Raw genomic sequence first — 12908 nt, forward strand, 5'->3', positions numbered from 1 at the left:
ATTAATGTTTTTTTTCTTCCAGAACTGGAGCCTGTAATCCAGTCTGGTGCACTGAGCCTTTAGAGGAAAAGAGCAAAGCAGAATAATTTGACTGTGGCTAGTCAACTGTTAGGCCAAGTATCATGCATCAGTGAAATGCATCACAGAACTTGCCTATAATACCCCAGCTGGCTAATACCATTAGTCTGGCTGTGGCTGCAAAAGCATGACATGAGTGGTGTTCCAAGTCATCAATTCCACTTGAGGGGTCTTTGTGATCAACGGAGGTAGCAATAGAATGGGAAAGCACTCCGCAACAACACATAAAACAGATCACGCATGTCTCGATCAATTAGCCTGCCGTGTATGGATTGCTGTCAGGAGATAATTGAAGTCTCCGCACAGAACTCATCAGCAGCAGTGAGCAAACAATAGCAATCCTCTCAACTAATATAGACCACAAACAAAAATAAGATATCATCACGTTTATGCAGAGAACAAAAAAATTTAAACATAAAAACAGTTGTCAGTTGGGGGAAACTGACAAGGAGATTTGTATTTGACATCTCATTAAATCTGATCTTAAAAATAAATCAATAGATTGTGGCTTAAATGACTTGCACTAATATTGTTTTCATATTTTAGCTTTGAGCCCTGTACACTCAATATGACTCATTAACATGTGGAATGGAATTAAACCCCAGTTTGAGCTACTTTATGACACTGATTTTTACAGTTAATAAAGCACAAATTCTTATCAAAGTATAAAATCTCCTCAACCTCCCGCACATACACAAGCCTCTGGAAAATGAATCCTAAGCTTAAGGGACAGCTGCTTCCATTTAGCTTTGCACTCTGACAATCTGATTTGCGGTCTGCATAACTATAATTGGAACACTAATATAACTCAATGATGGATTCTCTATTTGTGAAGGTATTCATCCCACACACAAGGGACTTGGTAGCAAACATCATTCCTAATGTGCTGAAATTGTTCAAACACATCAGAACATCACCTGCAACAGTGGTTTCCCCTCAAAACTGAGAGAATCTTACACAGCTCGGAAAGATGTGGGCCTGTAAATCCTGCTGAGGCACTATACGGGATATTTGGCTGTAAAAATAAACTTGACTCCATACCATTTCTCTAGCCAGGTTGAGCAGCTCTGTTCCAGTTAATGCAGACAATGTGATGCTAGACGTGACAAGCAGCCCTGATTATGGATCAGCCTTGTTAGCAGCCAGCTCTGGGCCTGCAGATGCCGAATCACTGGATCAGATCATACTGAGGTGACAGAAAGAAATAGACCGTCTTGTCTTCTATTTGGTTTCACTCTATTGTATTTCTCTTTTCTCTGTGTGCCTTGTTGATCAAATGCTTGAGGACACACAAGTACTTCCAGCCTCTGCAAACACTTCCTCACAATGCATCAACTCTATTACAACGACAGACAATAACAGTTAAGGGTGAGTTTTGCGTGTCATGTATTTACTCAGAAGTAAAGGTTTTTGTACTTTCCTTTTCTCCTGTTCTGTACTATTCGGTTTCATCTGGGCTCCTCGACCTTAACAACCATGCCAAAACCCAGTGAGCCAAAATCCCAAACATAGTCTTATGTAATATTGTTTTCACTGTTTGTGTTTACTGAAAGGCGATTACTCATCAACTTGCTAACCTCTGAATTCACACTAGTCAGCCTAAGCCAGGGGTGAGAGCATTAAAAATAGATTTGAGCTGCCAAAAATGAAATATGAACAGCACAAACCTCCACCCGGCACCAAAGACCCAAGACGACAAAGGCGATCGAGGATAATCCTCTTGAAACAGCACTGCATTCGCGTGTAAAAAAATACATTAAGATGTGGTCTGGTCCCCTTTTTGAAATGCTGGCGCTTTACAGTGAGGGTGCCACAAAAAGGAATTAACCCTTTTCTCATTCTATATCTGATAAGGTAACGTTCAGCTCCCACCACAAAAAAATGCTAGAAAAAAAGTAATTTTCTCACTGATTGCACAATTTAATCCAGGGATTATCTTTTGGAATGCAAATATGTTCAGAGGCAGTAATCACAGTGTATTTTCTAACAAACAGTCAACAAATTGTCCTTGAAAAAAAACACACACACAACAACAGCAACAGAAAAGAGGACGTTTGGTCAAAGAGTTATTTAGAAAAGCAAACGTGGCTTTTTTGCCAGCTGAGCTTTGAAATTTGCTTTTGTAAATATTAGTGACCAGATATGACAAACCATTCCAATCCTCCAGTTGATGTATTTCAATAATCACTTGCCGTCTAGATTTTGACTCTGCGTGACACACATAGTCGGATTTACCTGCAAAGCTCAGACACAGACCCACATCTGTGCACATGAGGTCTTCTCTCATGTCATCCAAATCTAACTGGCATTAAAGTTGATGCAGAACATCAATGTCTCAGCACAAGTACATCCTTAATATCCACTTCGACAGAAGCAGACAAAAGTTGAGATCATGATTGGTTGTTTAAATCTCAGTTGTTTAAAAAAGAAGCACTGCTCTTGGCCCTGTGTGCAGAATATTAACCTCATAAAATAATTTGGAAACCACCGCGTACAGGTCACAGAAGACCACAAGAGAGCGAGGGTCGACACTTCCCCCTCCCCATGGGTCAAGACCTGTTTTTGGTGACTACGTGCAGACTCTGAGCTAAAATGTAGGCTTGTGGTAGCCAGTTCTAGGAAGGTTTTCATTTTTTTAATTCATGTGTCTGTCCCTTTCCATCGTTCTATCAGTTTAGCCATTCAGAAAGACAGCTGTCCATTCCTCCCTCAGCTGAAACGGCGTGGAACATATTTATGTTAACTCTCACCGCTGGGTGTTATCTCCACATAAGGCGGTTTTCTGTATTCTCCCTATAATGTGTATGCCATATTGTCATGGGGAGAAACAGGTGTCCAACTAACAGCAGATTTACAACCCCCAGCACCGACACTCAGCCTCCCATCCTCCTGTTTGAGCTGAAAAATGAGCAGACAAATGGATGAAGCCACAGCTTGCAATCATGCTACGAGAGATTCATCACTCCTGTCCACTATTAATGACAACTTCACCGAGTTGCCTATCATACATTTCCATACATACACACTCCTATAGTCCTGATAATTAAGCCTTAAATTAATTTATTTTCCTATTAGGATTACAAATGGTCCATCAGTGTGTCTAGAAGGAACATTTTCCCTTAAGAAGCTTTTGAAAAATAAAGAAAATTGTAAAACAAAAAGAGAGCTTTGATAACCATTTGCAGTCCCCCAAAACACCAATTTTATCCCCTGAAATCATATAACTGGTAAGCTTTTAACGCAGATCTGACTGTCACCTGCCGCTTGCTTTCCATCGCTGGTGTTTTGGCAGAGCCGTCCCAGGAGAACGTTCATTAATATGCCTTGTTTAGAGTCATATCTCTGGCGGTAAAACAATTCTGTTGGCCCATGTGGCTGCATTCGTGCTAATTAACACCATGGATATTCATCACATTTAATACGAACACATGGTCCTTTCACAACAGGGCGGAGGGGCATTATGAATATTTTATGTTCTTCCTTTTTTTCATCTGCTGATTGCTCAGAGAGCACCTTGGTAGAGGTGAGATGACGTCAGCGCTGGAACAAACTTTGCAGGCTGAGCTCACTCAGGATATATTTAGGCTCAGTTTTGTACTGCAGTCATCTTTGCTGCACTCTGGGTGATAAGTGCAGAATTGTTCATTGTCCGAGCTGTTGTCTACATTTCCGCTCACACTCCCTAATCTCTTCCAGACAACAGGTCATCATTCTTTCTTGTAGCTTGTTAGAAGGGAAGTTAGGCAGCAGAGCAAGTGTCAGTAAAAGTAATTAAACACTGTCCCGTGAGCCGTCTAGTACAAGTAATGAAGAGCTGGCCACACTCCTCCATCCTCACTCTTCTGCTCTCTTCCTTTCAGTCTCTCTCCTCAAATGGGACAGTTGGGCAGTTCCTCTTTCCTGAATTCGCCCCGCCATCCATCATCGACAACGCATCAACGGTAACAAATTACCGTCCTTCCTTGCCGACCAATTGACTGTCGCCGCTGCTCCATTTACCTAAGAGGATGCTAATGACATCATTTACCAGCTGTCAATCAAATGCTCACCTGCCACTCAAACCTGGGTGGGGAAATCTGGAGATTGTGCTGGAGAGGCCCTTTGGTGGGCATTTAGACAAAACATGCTTACCCACACACAAAAGGAAGCAGTCACACAAATGTAAGAGCACACACACACACGCGTTCACTTCAGAGTGCCTGTTTTGTTTTTTTGATAAGCAGCAGAAAAAAAGAGAATTCAGGGAACCCATGTTCCCGTTATTTAAATGGTAATTACATTCTCCCTCTCTGCCACCATGTTCAATTAAACATGATCTCCTTCAAAGATGACCATTAAAAATAAAACAATGCCACAGAGATGGACATGAAAGGAGGCCTGTCTCTTATCGTACAGTGAGAGGAGTGCTGCTACGGGTTGTATTAAATTTAGAAGCGGATGAAAATGCATTGAATAAAGATGCAAAAAATATGTATTAGAAGCTGAGAGGAGTTCTAAGAAGCAGTGGTTGATGATTCATGGCTCGACCACTAAACAGAGGGCAAAGCTGCCGTTGTCACTGTTAAATAATTTTATATTCTATACTTTAAAAACAATTGGGCTTTCAAGGTGGAGTATAGCTACCAGACTCTACACTGGATCAAAATTAAGTATTGACAGGTTTAGGACAAGCCCTGTTTGTCCATTCACTATGTAGGCAACAGATATTGTTTACTTCTGGTTTCTGTTTTTGAAATGATAGTGACACTAATCTATGCCAACAATGCCGGTTTTCGCTCTCTGTCAGCTGCACGGTCTGTGTCAGAGGACGTTTGGGGAGGCACAACAAAACACAGATCTCCGTCTGACAGACCGCACACACACTACAACTTTGCTTTGGTCTCAACACAGTGTAATGCTTCAAAGGCTTCCCAGTTGGGCAACAAAAAGTTTGTTCTGAAACAACAGTCCATGCTGCTCTGTGTGTCAGCTGTCGCCGGTGTTACAGAGACATTTTAGATGACGTAAAAGGTGACGACATGGGACAACCTTCATCCCCATGTGGATGTGAATACTGCCATCAGCCAGGATAGGGATTGTCATATGTGATCAAATTAATAAGGGTCACAGGCAGCATAAGAGATTGTTGACAACAACTGTTGGCTGTCATTGGGATTGCTTTAGAACCTAAGCAATGCGTACATAATGACTAGAGATGAAATCATTAGTCGATTAAATTATTAATCTGCAAAATTTGCTGGTTAGCTTCTAAAATGTGAGCACTGGCTTTTTTTCTCCATGTAATACTATTGTAAACTTTATATATTTGGGTTTTGGACTGTTGGTTTAACAAAATAAGTAATTTGAAACATCACCATGGACAATTAGTTTATGGCATTTTTTTTGACAAAATGTCTAACTAATCAATGATGAAAATAATGTTAAGTTAGTTAGTTGCAACCCTAGTAATGACCTTTCACAGCATAATGCTAAATCTTTGTAATTCTATTCTTCTATTCTGTAATTCAGACATCTATGTGGTGGCAGCCTTACACTGGTTGATGTATTGTATAAAATGCCAAACAACAGACAGGCAGAGTGCCATTTCATAAAGGGTGAAGAACAAGATGTGAATGCTGCAGACAGATTCATAGATTATATTTAGTATATTCAGCTTTTCTTGTTAAGACTCTCCTAACAACCCTGTCATGGCTCTATGTCAAGTCTGCTGAGAGCAACTAAGTGGAAAGGCACTACTTTCCTCCATTAAAATTTCAATTATGTATCTACCCCCCACGGCTGGAATGTAAGGAGTCACTGTATCTGGGTATTTCAATAAAATAAAATGGAGGGGAAAGGGACAGGGTGAATGTGACTTTAAAGCGGAGTGAAAAGCAGCTCTTTTCTCTCTTAGTGAATGCCTTAGGGACCTGTTTGACAGCATTACTGCACCACAGGGAACAGCACATACTGTATTGTAAGCACACTCTCAATATACACACTTATATGGCACACCTAATTAATTCCTTCTGTTACATGCATTATACAGTATGAACAAGCACCAACACACGCAAAACAAAAATACTAGCAACTATCCCACGTAAATTCCCAACATTTCCGTGCATGCATGCATGCACGCACACACACACACACACACACACACACACACACACACACACACACACACACACACACACACACACACACACACACACACACACACACACACACACACACACACACACACACACACACACACACACACACACACACACACACACACACACACACACACACACACACACACACACACACACACACACACACACACACACACACACACACCTGGAGACCACCCTCCATCAATCCTATTCTTCCTTCCACATGAGTGATGCAGGCTGGATGCCGGCTGTTGCTGCTAGCTGTTGTTGCCATATTTAGAGTGCTAGCACTGCATGCCCAGATAAACTGTCAGAGGAGCTCTTTTTCAACAACCGTCTCCATGTGAGGTGTGGCACAGTCCATATGGATGACTGGAGAGCTAAGTTGCCTGGGAAATCGCCACTTACTGTGCATCAAGAAATGCTGATGAAAGCCAAGTGCTGACCTTGGCTTGTGCACAGCTTTGAATTGATGAGTGTTTTCTTATGACACGGTTGTTGCAGGAAATATGAACATTCTGCATTAATTGCCCCAGAGGCATGAGTAAATTGGTTGTGATATACAAACAGATGTAAATAAATGAATAGAGAAATAAAAAACTAAATCAAAAGAAAAGAAAACTTGATTTTATTCGTCTTTTCTCCTGCTGATTTCCAGTGAGTTGCTGTGAAGATGAGATGATAGTATCATTATCGTGACACAACAAAACAAAATGTTAGCTCTGCATCTCTGCTCATGCAACATGATGGTTTGATGCTAATGGCTGATGATCTCTCTGGTCTGATTAGCTTTTGCGCTGTGAGTGGGCCAACACTGCCTGAGATCAGAGATGCCCCCCCTCCAGGAACACATAAAACGCACACTCGTGAACGCACAAAAAGAAACAAGTCTCAGACACAAAGCTCGGCATTTACACTGCTCTTGCTACGCACTCATAAAAAATGAAAAAACAAACAAACAAAAACAAACTTGTAAATAATACACATAAAAACATACACACCCCTACAAGAACTCAGATTTGTTGCGAAGCATGCACCAAACACACATTCACGCACTGTCCGAGTGCGCATACACACGTGCAAAAACAATAAAGCAAACCTTGTTAAGGGAGTGGGAGGTGAGGCAGCCAGGCAGAAAGATATAAATAGCCTGTCTGAATTCAACAATAGAGGTGGAGGGGGGGTCGAGAGACAAGAATGAGGAGGAGGAAAAGAAACCACAGGAAGGAGAGAAAGACAAAAAGAAAGAGGTATAAGGAATAGAGGGAGGGAAACGGGTAAATAAAGATCTAGAGTGTTGTAGAAGTAAATTAAACCAGTATGGGATAAGAAAACAGCAGGTCTCATTACAGGAGAGGAGAGGAGTGGGGGAGGGGCTGGTTTACTGTGTCCTGATACGAGTCATAAATGTACCGCTTCATGCTAAGCTTGACAGCAGCAGTCACAGTGGTTGGCATATGGCAGCGTGTGCAGCACTTACACCAACTGTCCCAAGCTGCTTCTTGGAATCCAAAACAGGGCATCCGATCATAACCTTTGGCACATGCACTCACGTTATCATTGTCCCATCCCTTTGTTTTGACTGGACACACCAGCACTCATTTCATTAGTCATGTATGCGGGCATGTTAACCTTCTGACAAAGTGGAGAAACTACCACGTTGTTAAAGAGCAGAGCCTGAATCATTTGCATTGGTTTTGTATTAGGAGTCCTTAACCGATTTGCAGTGCGCAGCCTTAATTAAAACTAGAATAGCATCTAAACGTAAAGTCATATTCTTTAATAGTAGGCAAACACAAAGTGATGTGTGATGGTTGATGAGATGGTTGGGCTGCTGGGGCTTTTGAGCATTGCCATTTGAATAATCCCACATACTGCAGGACAGGTCAGTCTTCAACATGGTTGAACAAAGCAGATTATCTACTCTCCTCCGTCACCTCAGGCCAGAGCAGAAATGTCAAACCCCGATCCAAAAAAAAGGGCATTGCTTGGTTTCCATGGCTTACTCTAAAGAATGGGTGACTTGGTTCAAGAACTCTTGCTCAAGGGCACTTTTACAGGACACTGATACAGACAGCAATGGGTTTTCTTAGTGATTGAACTTGGCTCGCTATTTAGAGAACAGTATCATTATCAGGGCTGCAGCTGATGTTTATTTTTTACTGTTGATTAAAGGAATAGTTCCACATTTTGGAAAATACACTACAGCGAGGACACAGTTAGTTTAGCGTAAAGAATGTAAACATCTGACCTGGCCCTGCCAAGAAATAGTCCAGCACTCCAGTAAAACCAAAACGCGTTACTTTTACACTTTGGTTTTTTACAAATAAAACATATGAGATATATTAGTGAGCTGAGCTTAAAGGAACACGTCTTAAAGGAACACGTCAACTTATTGGGACTTTAACTTATTCACCGTATCCCCCAGATTTAGATAAGTCCATACATACCCGTCTCATCTCCATGCGTGTCATAACTCTGTCTGGCGTACCCACTACTAGCCTAGTTTAGCACAGATCCTGGAGGTAACCGGCTCCAACTAGCCTACTGCTCCCAATAAGTGACAAAATAACGCCAACATTTTCTTATTTAGTGGGAATGCTGTTCAACAGCATTCCAACTATTGTTATTTGTTTTTTTTTATTATTCTTATAGTGTCTTCCGTAAGTTTTTTGGCTCTCTGCATACTTTTTCCGATAAAAACCATTCAACTTTTCAAATGTTCAGCTCTTTCAGCTAATGATGGGACTTCTTCAACTTTTTTTCTACTATTTATACTTTTTAAAATATTAAGCTTTTTAACACTTTTTTTTAACATTGAAGTGAATGAGAGCAGGCTTAAAATCCTTCAAATCCTCTTCTGCTTCAAAATGTATCTCCTCCTACATTCTTTCCCCTACAGACGTGATTTAAACTTTACACTGTTCACAAAATATTCAGGTATTCGGGGTGTGCTCAGTGGTTTAATATATTTTACAGTTTTTATGAAAAAGCTGTTTAAGTTCAGTGATCTTTTCAAGATTTTTTTGAGTTTATAGTGAGTGTGTATTGCACAAGCTAGAGTGGATGATCTCACGCCCACAATATCTACTTGTCATACACAATTTATACATCAAAACGTAGGTATTTTCGTCTAGTTTCAGAAAATATGCAGTTAAGCGATATGTTTTATACTTTAGGCTCAGCAAGCTTCCAAATGATCAGAGTAACAAATTTCCCTCCATCCGCTGCAATGATAAAAGTCCTCCATACTTTCCAGTGACTACTTTTTTAAATCGCTGATATGCCCCCTTTTTTACGTTTATCCTTATAAATATTATACCGATACGTTCACAAAGGCCTTGTGGTGCTCAGGATGACGTCATTCGATTGATAGGAGTTATCATTTTTCCAGTCTGGCCCTTTATTTGAGAGCTTGCTCTCAGTGTCTGAAGTGCTGCGGTGTGCTACAGGAGACATATTAAGACCAGGTGCGATCGTTCAGATCAGATCAAAGAGATGTTTATAAACATGGCCCTTAGTAACCATGACAACCCTTTCACAGACAGTCTACCTGATTACTCCAGGCTTGCTGTAGGAGTCAACTAACTAGACTAACTATGATCATCAGGCTATATCATTTGCGTTCCACTTCTGTCTGTCTGTCTGTCTGTCTCCTTATCTGTCTGTGTCTCCCTCCTTCCTGACTCCCTCTCTTTCTCTATGCCTCCCTCCCTCCTTCTTTCTCTTTTCTCTGTCTTCCTCCCTCCTCTGTTCCCCTCCTTCCTTTAGTCTTCCTCCCTCCTTCTCTCCCTCCCTCTGTCTCTCCCTCCCTCCTTCCCTCCATCCTTCTCAATCTCTCTCTCCTTCCATCACTCCTTCTCTGTCTCTCTCTCACTCCCTTCCTCTCTCTCACTCCCTCTCTCCCTTCCTCCTTCTGTCTCTCCCTCCAGGGTCATTTGTGATTTCATCCATGTATATAGCCCGTTTCTTTTCAGGCAATATATCCACCTCTCAGCTCTTTAGGGTCATGCTTGTTTGTTCTACGCAATGGATATGGCTGATAATAATACAATGTCTTTAAACTTTCAGCCTTTTTAGTCAATTTTAGTCAAAGTTGCTCTTTCTTTTCCTCTCCTCTCTTTCCTCTCTCTCTCCTTCTCTCTTTATTCTCTTTCTCTCCTCTCTTCTCTCCTGCTCTCCTTTCTTCTCTCTTTCTCTCCTTCTCTTTCCTCTTTCTTCTTGTTCAGACCCATTCTTTTCACCTAATATATTTCACATCTCATCTCAGCTAGATTGATGCTTTTTCATTCTATGCAGTCTATATATCTGATAATAATAAAAATATTATTTCTTTCAGCCTTTTCAATTTTCATCTTTAACAGTATTACAGTATTAATTTGTTTCATATTTCTGCATATATGAGTAATTATCAGTTAGAAAATCTACTCAGACCTCACAATGATCTACACATTTTGTCATTATTCAACCTTTAAAGCAAACCGTTCAGTTTAGCATAAACGTTTAACTTTTTAATGAAATTCATACTTATTAAACCGATTTCCACTTTTTCAACTATTCTCACTACTTCAACTTCTTCTTATGGATTTAAGCTATTCATCCAGTTTAGCTTTAGCAATTCAGCTGTTCAGCATTCCCACGCATTTTCTGCAGGAAATGCATTTTCTAGTTACATGTTGTGATTTGTATAGTCACAGCATGTACAAACAACAAGGTCACATGAGACACAGCCATCTTCGCTGTGACTATACAAATCACAACATGTAAATAGGAAAAGGTTGCCGTTATTTTGTCACTTATTGGGAGCAGTAGGCTAGTTGGAACCTGTTACCTCCAGGATCTTTGCTAAACTGGGCTAGCGCCTAGCCAAACTGGGTGCGCCAGACAGAGTTACGACATGCACAGAGATGAGAAGGGTACGTATGGACTTATCTAACTCTGGGGGATACGGTGAATAAGCTAAAGTCCCAATAAGTCAGCGTGTTCCTTTAAGAGCTGCTGGTAGGTGGATTTTCCCACTTTTGGACAGAGCTACGGTAGCATTTCTTCGTTTCCTCTCTCTGCAAAAGGTGTATTTTCCAAAAAGGTTAAACTATTTCTTTAATTTTTTTTTTTTTTTTTTTGATGAATCAATTATTGGTTTATAAAATGTCAGAAAACTGTGAAAAACGGCCTTCACAATTTCCAAAGCCCATGTTAACTTTTTCAAATTTTTATATTCTTGTAAATTTAATGCAATAAAAAGAAATCTATGCATTAGAGATGCTGGAACATGCAAATGTTTGGCAAATTTTCGTGACCAATGATTCAGCACTTATCAAAATTGCTGAAAAATAATCTTAATCAACTGATTAATTGATCTACTTAAAAATTCAGCACAATTCAATATATTATACACCCAGTAGCCAAAACATAGGCTACATTCACACCACTACATTCTTATTTAAAAACGCATATATTTTTGCTACATTTACGCCTCACGTCCACACTACTCCGGTGTTTCCGAGCTTCTAAAACGGACACATTTGGAAAAGCTGCTGACCGCGTTTTAGTTTGAAAACTCCGTGGCTACCTTTGGAAACAATGACGCAGACACCTACATTCACTCCCTGATTGGGTCTTATCAGTCAGGACGTGTCCTTCCCTGATTCGTCACGTCCCTATCACGTGACCATTTTCCGGTTGTTAATTTAACACGGATAACGAAATACAGCCGTTTTTGACATTGTTGCCTATGCTTGCAGCTGTTGTGCAGTTAAATTGTGCATTTTGTAATGGTACTACTGCATGTGCAAGAGTAAGCTATTATTAGACCGATTTGTGACAATTTCCGTGTCCAGCGACAATATTAGCCTTACCGACATGCGCATGCCTAGTTTACATGAATGGTCTGAGATATGCATTTTCAGGCGTGTAAATATGGACGGAAATTAGTTCTAAAACGCCAGTTTAAAATGAAAACACAGTACTGTGGATGTAGCCATAGTTCCTTCAATCAAAGCCAAGCCTAAAAACACAGTGGATATATTTGTGTATTGTCCAAAACAAATGAAATCAGGTTCTGGCAGTATTTCACAGACTCCTGCTCTACAATGTGGGGCTGACCCACGGTAATCCTGTGTCAAAACCCTCTGGCTAAAACACTGGTTGAAGCACATCCAAGGTCCGAGACAGTGTGGAGGAGATCACTAGTAGTGGCATCAAATTCCTCTGGTGACAAACAGTGGGTGTTGGTGATGTGGAGTAATCTCATTCACAACAACAAAGCCCAACCCCCACATGCACACACACTGTACACTGGAATACAGATGATGCCTGGAGTGTATTTGTGGGTAGGTGTGTGCACACATGCATGTAAATGTGGGTGTGCATTGGTGAGGGTGAATATATATATATATATATATATATATATATATATATATATATATATATATATATATATATATATATATATGTGTGTGTGTGTGTGTGTGTGTGTGTGTGTGTGTGTGTGTGTGTGTGTGTGTGTGTGTGTGTATGTGAGTGAGTGAGATAATGAAGGCTGTGATCTGGATCCTTGTCTAACCTGCTTACGCCTCGCCGAGTCTACACCCCATCTGTCCCTCCTCTTTCTCTTCCGCTGAGCCCCTGTCCCATCTTCACCATCCCTGCCTTTTCTTCTCCTCTCCTTCCACTCTCCATCCTCCCTCC

The 12908-nt window shown here is 40.8% G+C and overlaps 1 protein-coding gene across 5 annotated transcripts in view; it reads right to left on the reverse strand.

Moving 5' to 3' along the window:
• Nucleotides 1-12908, reverse strand: part of elmo1 (engulfment and cell motility 1 (ced-12 homolog, C. elegans)) — a 111474-nt gene that overhangs the window by 13081 nt on the left and 85485 nt on the right. The window lies entirely within an intron of this gene.

The sequence above is a fragment of the Perca flavescens genome, chromosome 14, assembly GCF_004354835.1.
Source record: "Perca flavescens isolate YP-PL-M2 chromosome 14, PFLA_1.0, whole genome shotgun sequence".
Lineage (NCBI taxonomy): Eukaryota > Metazoa > Chordata > Actinopteri > Perciformes > Percidae > Perca > Perca flavescens.